We start from the raw sequence: 7863 nt of genomic DNA, 5'->3' as shown, positions 1-7863 counted from the left end.
TTTCAAATTCCCTGGTTTGTTCCTTAATCATATTTTTAATTTGCTCAAAAGGGCCAACTTCTTCCACCACCTCTTTTACAGCTCTTTTGAATGCGTCCATATTTTCCCTTTCTTCATTTCTACTAGGGGTCGGGCCTGGGTTCAATTCGACCCCCCCAATACATAGCAAAATTAAAATCACCGCCGCTGATAGCAATAATTCACCTTTTCTCTCCAAATCCGTATAACACCTTCCTAATTTCATTTCTTCTTTCTTCATTCTTCCCTGCCATCTTCCTACCGTCGCCCTGTACTGCTCTATGCTAATCATTGTCGGCACACTTCTCCACAACCTTCCAGCTCTCGGCACTTTCACCCACACCTCCCACTCCCGGGACCCTCCGCTCAACGCGACCTCACTCGTCCGTGGCTTAGGCAAGACTGAGTGAAGCTAAAGAGAAGTTATAAATAAACGAAATAAACTAAATCTAAATAATAAAAATAACAATAATAATATAAAAATAACAATAATATTAATAACAAAATATCAAATATGAATAACAAGTATACGACTTAAAAAGGAGAGTAAAAAGAGGAATAAGACGAAAATATGAACAGGTGAATAATAATAATAATAATAATAATAATAATAATAATAATAATCAGACGAGGAAAAGAGTAATAAGAAGTAGTTCAATATGAGTAGTAGCAATAATAATAAGACTGAATAATAATAATAACAACAACAATAATAATAATAATAATAATAATAATACCGGTAATGTTATTTGCTTTACGTCCCACTAACTACTCGTACTGTTTTTGGAGGCGCTGTAATTTAGTCCCACAGGAGTTCTTTTTACGTGCCAGTAAATCTACCGACACCTTCGAATACCACCGGATTGACCCAAGATCGAGCCTGCTAAGTTGGAACCAAGAAACCAGTGCTTTAACCGTCTGAGCAACTCAGACTGGCCACTTTTATTTTGATAAATTTATTAAGCACTGCAAAGGAAGCAGTATGTTCTACTTTATTTTACCATTACACACATGCTTTTCGATTGTAAGCACGAAATAATAATGTAATTTTTTACGTCCTAATAATTACTTTGACGGATTTTGGAGACGCCGAGGCGCCGGAATGTTGTACCGCAGGACTTTTTTAATGCAAGTAAATCTACAGACACGAAACTGGCGTATTTCAGCACCTTCAAATACCCCCGAATTGAGCCTCCATCGAACCTGCCAAGATGGGATCAGAATACCAGCGAACTATCGTCCGAGGTACTCAGCCCGGCATTAGAGCTTGGAATACGTTGGTCGTGTGGTTAGGGGCGCGAAATTGTGAACTTTCATTGGGGAGATACTGGGTTCGAACTCCACTGTCGACAGCCGTGAAGATGGTTCTCCGTGGTTTCCCATTTTCACATCAGGAAAATGCTGGAGCTGAACCTTTATTAAGGCCACGAACGCTTCCTTCTCACTTCTACACCTTTTCTGTCCCATCGTCACCATAAGACCTATCTGTGTCGGTGCGACGTAAAGCCAATTTTGAAAATCATCATATTTAGGACATTATACAACTGTCGAGATCCATAGTTATAAACGATGAGAAGTATTTTCTGGGCAGACATTATTGGCGATTAGTCAATAATAATAATAATAATAATAATAATAATAATAATAATAATAATAATAATAATAATAATAATAATAATAATAATAATAATAATAATAATAATAATGGTATTTGCGTTACGTTTACGGTTTTCGGAGACGATGAGGTCTCGCAGGGGTTCTATTTACGTGTCACTAAATCTACCGGCACGAGTGTGACGTATTTGAGCACATTCAAATACCACCGGACTGGGCCAGGTTCGAACCTGCGAGGTTGGAGTAAAAAGGCCACCACCTCAACCGTCTGAGCCATACAGCCCGGCAGGAAGCACGAAATGTAGGTACGTACACCGGTAGCAGCCTTCAGCTGTTATCGTAGTTCAGTTGCTCGTAAACATAAAACCAGTTTGGCAAGTATATTACGTAACATCTCGTTACAGTAGTACATTTGCTCTGAAACATAAACAGAAACCGATTTGGCACGGGTGGCGCGTGACTTGCCTGTTATCAACGGAAAGCTATTCATTCACAGAACAAAGCATACTACCTATTCTAAAAACATCGTACCCCTTTGCTTTCGAAAATAACTTCCACTGATTACTAAAAGTTTGATATATGGTGGTTCGTCACATCGTTCTCTATTGCTACAAGAAATATCTGCACGTATACACCTAACACCCTGTATATTTACGTCCTACTTTACAGTATATCGCACCGGCACAGATATGTTTTATGGCGACGATGGGGTAGGAAAGTGATACGGGTTGGAAAGAAGCGACAATGGCCTTATTTAAGGTACCGACCCACCATTTTCCTGATGTGAATATGGGAAACCACGGATAATCATCTTCAGGGCTCCCGACAGTGGGGTTCGAAACCACTATCAGAATATAATACGGTATTTGTCCTTGTATATTTGGTCAGTTGAGTTGCTATCTTACTTATCAGTACGTTCAATTGTTGCATACACATCGATCACTACTTAATGTTGATCGCTTTTTTGGACGTTTCAGATTGATTTCATGCTCGATTCCTTTAGAAACCACAAGCGTTGAAATATCTGGAAACTGAGTACGGATATGTTAAGAGCCACTTAACTTACGGAACATTGGTTTGCAAACAGAGTTCTTCAGCATGCTTCATCGTTCGCATATATGGGAATTACACGTATGTCCATAAATTAAGGGTTCTTTGAGATCCACGGGAAAATATGGGACACGGTGATAATATAAAAACCAAACCAAACCCCATGGCACTAAAGCCCTTGAAGGGCCTTGGCCTACAATGCGACCGCTGCTCAGCCAGAAGGCCTGCAGATTACGAGGTGTCGTGTGGTCTGCACGACGAACCCTCTCGGCCGTTATTCTTGGCTTTCTAGACCGACGTTGATAATATGGGCATTAAAAGTGTCCTGGCAACAATTTGAGTTTCTCCTGCGACAGATGAAAAATTAGTTTCAGTGCAGTGCAACTGATAATGTGCATGACATGAACACAACAAAAATTAAATGGAATAATTTCACCGAAAAAAAGCACTGCCGTAGAGGAAATTATAATTATCAAAACATGGAGTATCATAAAGTGTCTAAAACGGTTAATACAGGTTTGTAACATTCTCAATATTATGTTTAAAAATATTGTTACGTTCCAAAAATCTTACGTTGATTTTATGTTAATAATTAAGACTAAATTACTTATCGATCATGATCATGAATCCACGCCTTCACAAACGTTAGGAAGCTCTGCTGAGTGAACCGTACGGTCACTATCGATTGAAAACTCTGGTGTTGAATAATTTTAGTTTGTAGCATAAACATAAGTAAATATAGGTCCATTTCGAGCATAGAGACGAATGTCACGTTGTGTTAACTATAAAATATAACAACAGTGATGGTATGGACGTTTCTTGTGTGTGTGTGTGTGTGTGTGTGTGTGTGTGTGTGTGTGTGTGTGTGTGTGTGTGTGTGTGTTTGCAAAACCTACTTTAAAACGAATTGAATACTTTGGTTAAACAGTAGCAGAATTCAAGCGTTAAACATATTTTTGATAATTGTAAAATACAATGTATATTCAAACAGTTGGAATAAAGCACTGAACAACGGATTGGCTTTGAACGATGTGCGATTTTAATTATGTGTAAAATAGTCGGCTCTCACTTCCTGTCCTATATGCGTTCATTTATGTTTGTTTTACTTCCAATCCTACCAAGACTGGGAGGAAAATACAATTTTCTACGTCATTTATATATTCTACCCGAACTACAGAATGGTACTTTTGGTATAATGGAATAATTGTGGAATTAACTGATAAAGTGCATGACATGACAACAACAAAAATACAATGGAATAATTGCACCGAAACAAATCAATGCCATAGAAGAAATTATATCAAAACATGGAGTATCGTAAAGTGTCTAAAACGGTTAATACAGGTTCGTCACATTCTCGATATTATGTTTTAAAACATGGTTACGTTCCAAAAATCTTACATTGATTTCATATTAATAATTAAGACTAAATTACTTATCGTTTTGAAATCGTAATTTAGCAATTCTACTCTTATTCGGTTTTATATAAAGTTGATAGAACTCCTATACAAGCATAAGGGACTGTTACTAACACGGATATGAGTTTCATCTACTTGGGTCTCTGCATGTGCTGGAGCAGTAGCATAAATATTTGAGTGGGATGTGGTTAGGATATGCATTATATTATAAAATAGTAACCATAGTGACTTTCACCAGGCTTGCGAGCGACGAACTTCACCACAAGCCCAAGGGAAGCAATTTGTGTCATCCAGATAAAAGCACCGAACATTGTTTTCTGAGCCACTACGCCACCATGGACATGTACAGCAGACAATGCAATTAGCATTATAATTCTCTGTTCCAGCATAGAATCTACTGCACTCCTCCATTTTACTTCCCTTTTTATACACATTAAATGAAACTATGAGCGTTGTTTGTTCATTGACGTCACGCTTTACGTGTACTAGTTTTGCATTCGGTGCGCCGCTGTATTGACGCCCTACCGTAAAGTCTCCTTTATTTACATTTCACGGATACAGGCTCCTGAAACAGGTTACATCCTCTTTGGTTTTTTAATACATCGCGTGCAGATTATTACAGAATTAGAAGAGAGCTTTTCCATCCCTACTGCGGTCATGTATTTACGACCTGAACTGTAATTAAAATTAAATGTTACTGGATGTAGCCATGCGAGCACTGAGGGTATTTCTGTGCAAGTAGGAGAAATTAGTGGAGGGTGGTAGAGATGCGTATTCCGATTTCTGGAGGCATAACATAGTTGTCAATTTAAGAATTGATACGATTCCAATACATACAAAGAAAACAACAGTCATTTTTGACGGATGATTGTGTCATTTTACCAGTGAACGAACTTACAATAAAAGTGGAACTTCGTTAGTTAGAATGTTCTAAGTTCAAATTCATGAATAATTCTAATGCTTAAGTTTAGACTTAGGCAGCAAACATGACAAATCACAATTTATATTTATTGGTTTTCATATTGTTTCCTTGTTGACCAGGCAGTTCTAGAACTAACCCAGCATGATATAGAAGGCTATGGATAACAAAGGATTTCATTCAATAATTGTGAGTGTCTGTGGATTTTGTAATTGGTGTAATTCAGTGGTTTAGTGATCCCTATAAGTATTTACACAATGCCTAGTATTGGTAAAGTGTATAAGAAGTATAAACAGAAGTATAAGCAGAAAATTGGACCCTGCATTCTGCCAGAAGAAGAAAATTATGGAGGGAAGAGTGGGTTTAGAATTATTGATATTGAATTGTTAGCAGAAGTAGTACAGAAATCTTGTAGATGTTCTGCTTGTGGTGGAAAGGTGACTTTGATGGATGATGAGAAGAGGTTTAGTATCTATATTACACATTTTGTGTGAAAATGGCAACTGTGATATACCACTCAAAACATCCAAGATTAATAACAGAATTTCTGAAGTAAACATTAGGTGGGAACTTGTTATGTGGTACTATGAACATACCTGCTCTAACAGCAAGATTCACTGTTGTGAACATACCACTTTTGAATGCAGTGGAAGAGGTTAGTGAAGAGAGCATGAAAATAGCTGTTGAGGAAGCTGCTCTAGAGAATAATGAAGCAAACGTAAAGACTTGGCTGTTTCCTGGGACAGCTCCTGGATGAGGAGGGGACGTACATGGAGTGCCATCTGGCATTAGTGTTGACACTGGGAAAGTGTTAGATTTACAAGTTATGTTGCACAAGAAGGACATGGACAGTGAAAAGGAAAAGGATTGGCAAGATGCTCATAAAAGTGTGTGCAGCAGGAATTATTAAGGTTCAAGTGGTGAGATGGAAGCTGCAGGTTAGAAGCTAAATTTCCATCGCTCCCTACAGAAATATGATGTAAGATATGTAATGTACTTTGGGGATGGTAATTCAAGTGCTTTCAAGACTGTAGCTGAAATCCAACCCTGTGGGAATGAGTGTAGTTTAGAAAAGCTGGAGTGCATTGGTCATGTCCAGAAAAGGATGGGTGGACAATTGAGGAGACTTATCTCAGAAAATAAAGGCAAGTTGTTGAAAGATGGTAAGATGGAAGATGATGGAAGATAGGCTGACCAAGAAGAGAATTAATAGGCTGCAAGTTTATTATTGCAGTACCATTAGAAGTAATAAAAATAACTTGGAGAAGATTAGAAGAGCTGTGTGGGCTATATGGTTTTATTATCTGCTGACTGACACTACACCTCAGCATTTCCTGTGTTCTGATAAGTGGTGCAAGTTTTCGAAAGCCATGGAAGGTAGTGAGACTTGCAGACGTAAAACAATCTTCCTGAAGCCGTTTATCTGGCTATAAAAACAACTTTTAGGGTTCTAGCTGCACCAGAGTTCTTGAAAATATGTTTACATTGCAAAACTCGAAATACAAATGAAAGCTACAACACTCTCATTTGGAAGAGGTGTCCTAAGTCAGTGTTTGTTTCCAACTTTGTGGTGATGATTGCTGCTTTGGATGCTGCAGCAGTATATAATGATGGGATTTTGGCCAGGCTTCACATTCTTAGGAATCTGGGACTTACACCTAGAGTTTTCACAGAACAGATACTGGATCCATTGGTGAACAACGAGTTGCAAAGGCAGAGGAATCATTGCAAATCATTCAACAGATAGCTAGGCAGAGAAGCAGAGCAGTCAAGAACGCAGCAGAAAATGCTAGTGAAGAAGTGGAGTATGGTTAAGGGCAGTTTTAGGAGACGTGTGGTCTTCTAACTTTATTATGAATAAATTTCTTTGATTTTCTGAATTTCACATTTGAATGGATGAAAACAATAACGGTATAAGTAGCATTTTGGTCATCCAGAGAAAAAGGCATTTAAACATCTTCAACACTCATATAAAGCATGCTATTTGTAGTTATACCACCCATCACTAGAGCGCAGAATATTAACGCTATCACTTGTATCTCTTTGCTGGTGAAAGGATATATCCTCCAAGAGTTACATCCTGCATTTAACTCATTTTTTAAAATGTCACTTATACCGTTATGGTTTTTATCCATTCATTTATCATACTTTAAGTACAACTATCTCAAGAACTACTTGATGTAATTTCATAAAATTTTGATCAAAAGTCACCCAAGTACATACAAAGCTTGACTTGGAGTAGAATTTTAATATGCTGAATAAGACAAATTGTATACATTAAAATATTTAAAAAAATAGTTATTACTAAGAAGTGTAAAAACGTACAGAAATTTGGAATTTAATGTCATAACTTACTCAAAATACTGTATGTACCGGAAGGCAGCGGCGTATGAAAAAATTAACACTTCAGTTACGTAAGAGAAAATTACCACATTGTCCCTTAAACATACACAGCAACTCACTAGGTCGTTTTAAATGAGAGTACCGATTTTCCTTTAGATTTGACGAAAATTGTGGAAGATATGTGTAATCAAACATGTGACTGTAAATCTGTCGACGTCTCCCCTCAAAATACGAATTCATGAATAATTCGAACATTTCTTGGCGTACACTGATATTCGTATCCAATACAGTAAAATGTAAGAAATTAATGCTTAATTCGAACAATGTGTGTTGAGTACTCAGCTCGAAGGATGGCTGGATCCCCAGCTGCTTCACTCAGTAGCTGTCCATGAAAAATGAGAAGTGGTATAGTTTTCCTTTGCTTTATTCACAGGGCCAGAATTTCCTATTAAATATCAGTCTGCCAAGTTCACTGAAATGCACGTACCAACCACTTTATAT

The 7863-nt window shown here is 37.6% G+C and overlaps 1 pseudogene; it reads left to right on the top strand.

Moving 5' to 3' along the window:
* The first annotated feature begins 6194 nt into the window (after positions 1 to 6194).
* LOC136862857 (uncharacterized) lies at positions 6195 to 6834 on the top strand (annotated as a pseudogene).
* The last annotated feature ends 1029 nt before the right edge of the window (positions 6835 to 7863 follow it).

Source organism: Anabrus simplex, chromosome 2, assembly GCF_040414725.1.
Source record: "Anabrus simplex isolate iqAnaSimp1 chromosome 2, ASM4041472v1, whole genome shotgun sequence".
NCBI lineage: Eukaryota > Metazoa > Arthropoda > Insecta > Orthoptera > Tettigoniidae > Anabrus > Anabrus simplex.
This window is presented reverse-complemented; position numbering and strand designations above follow the sequence as displayed.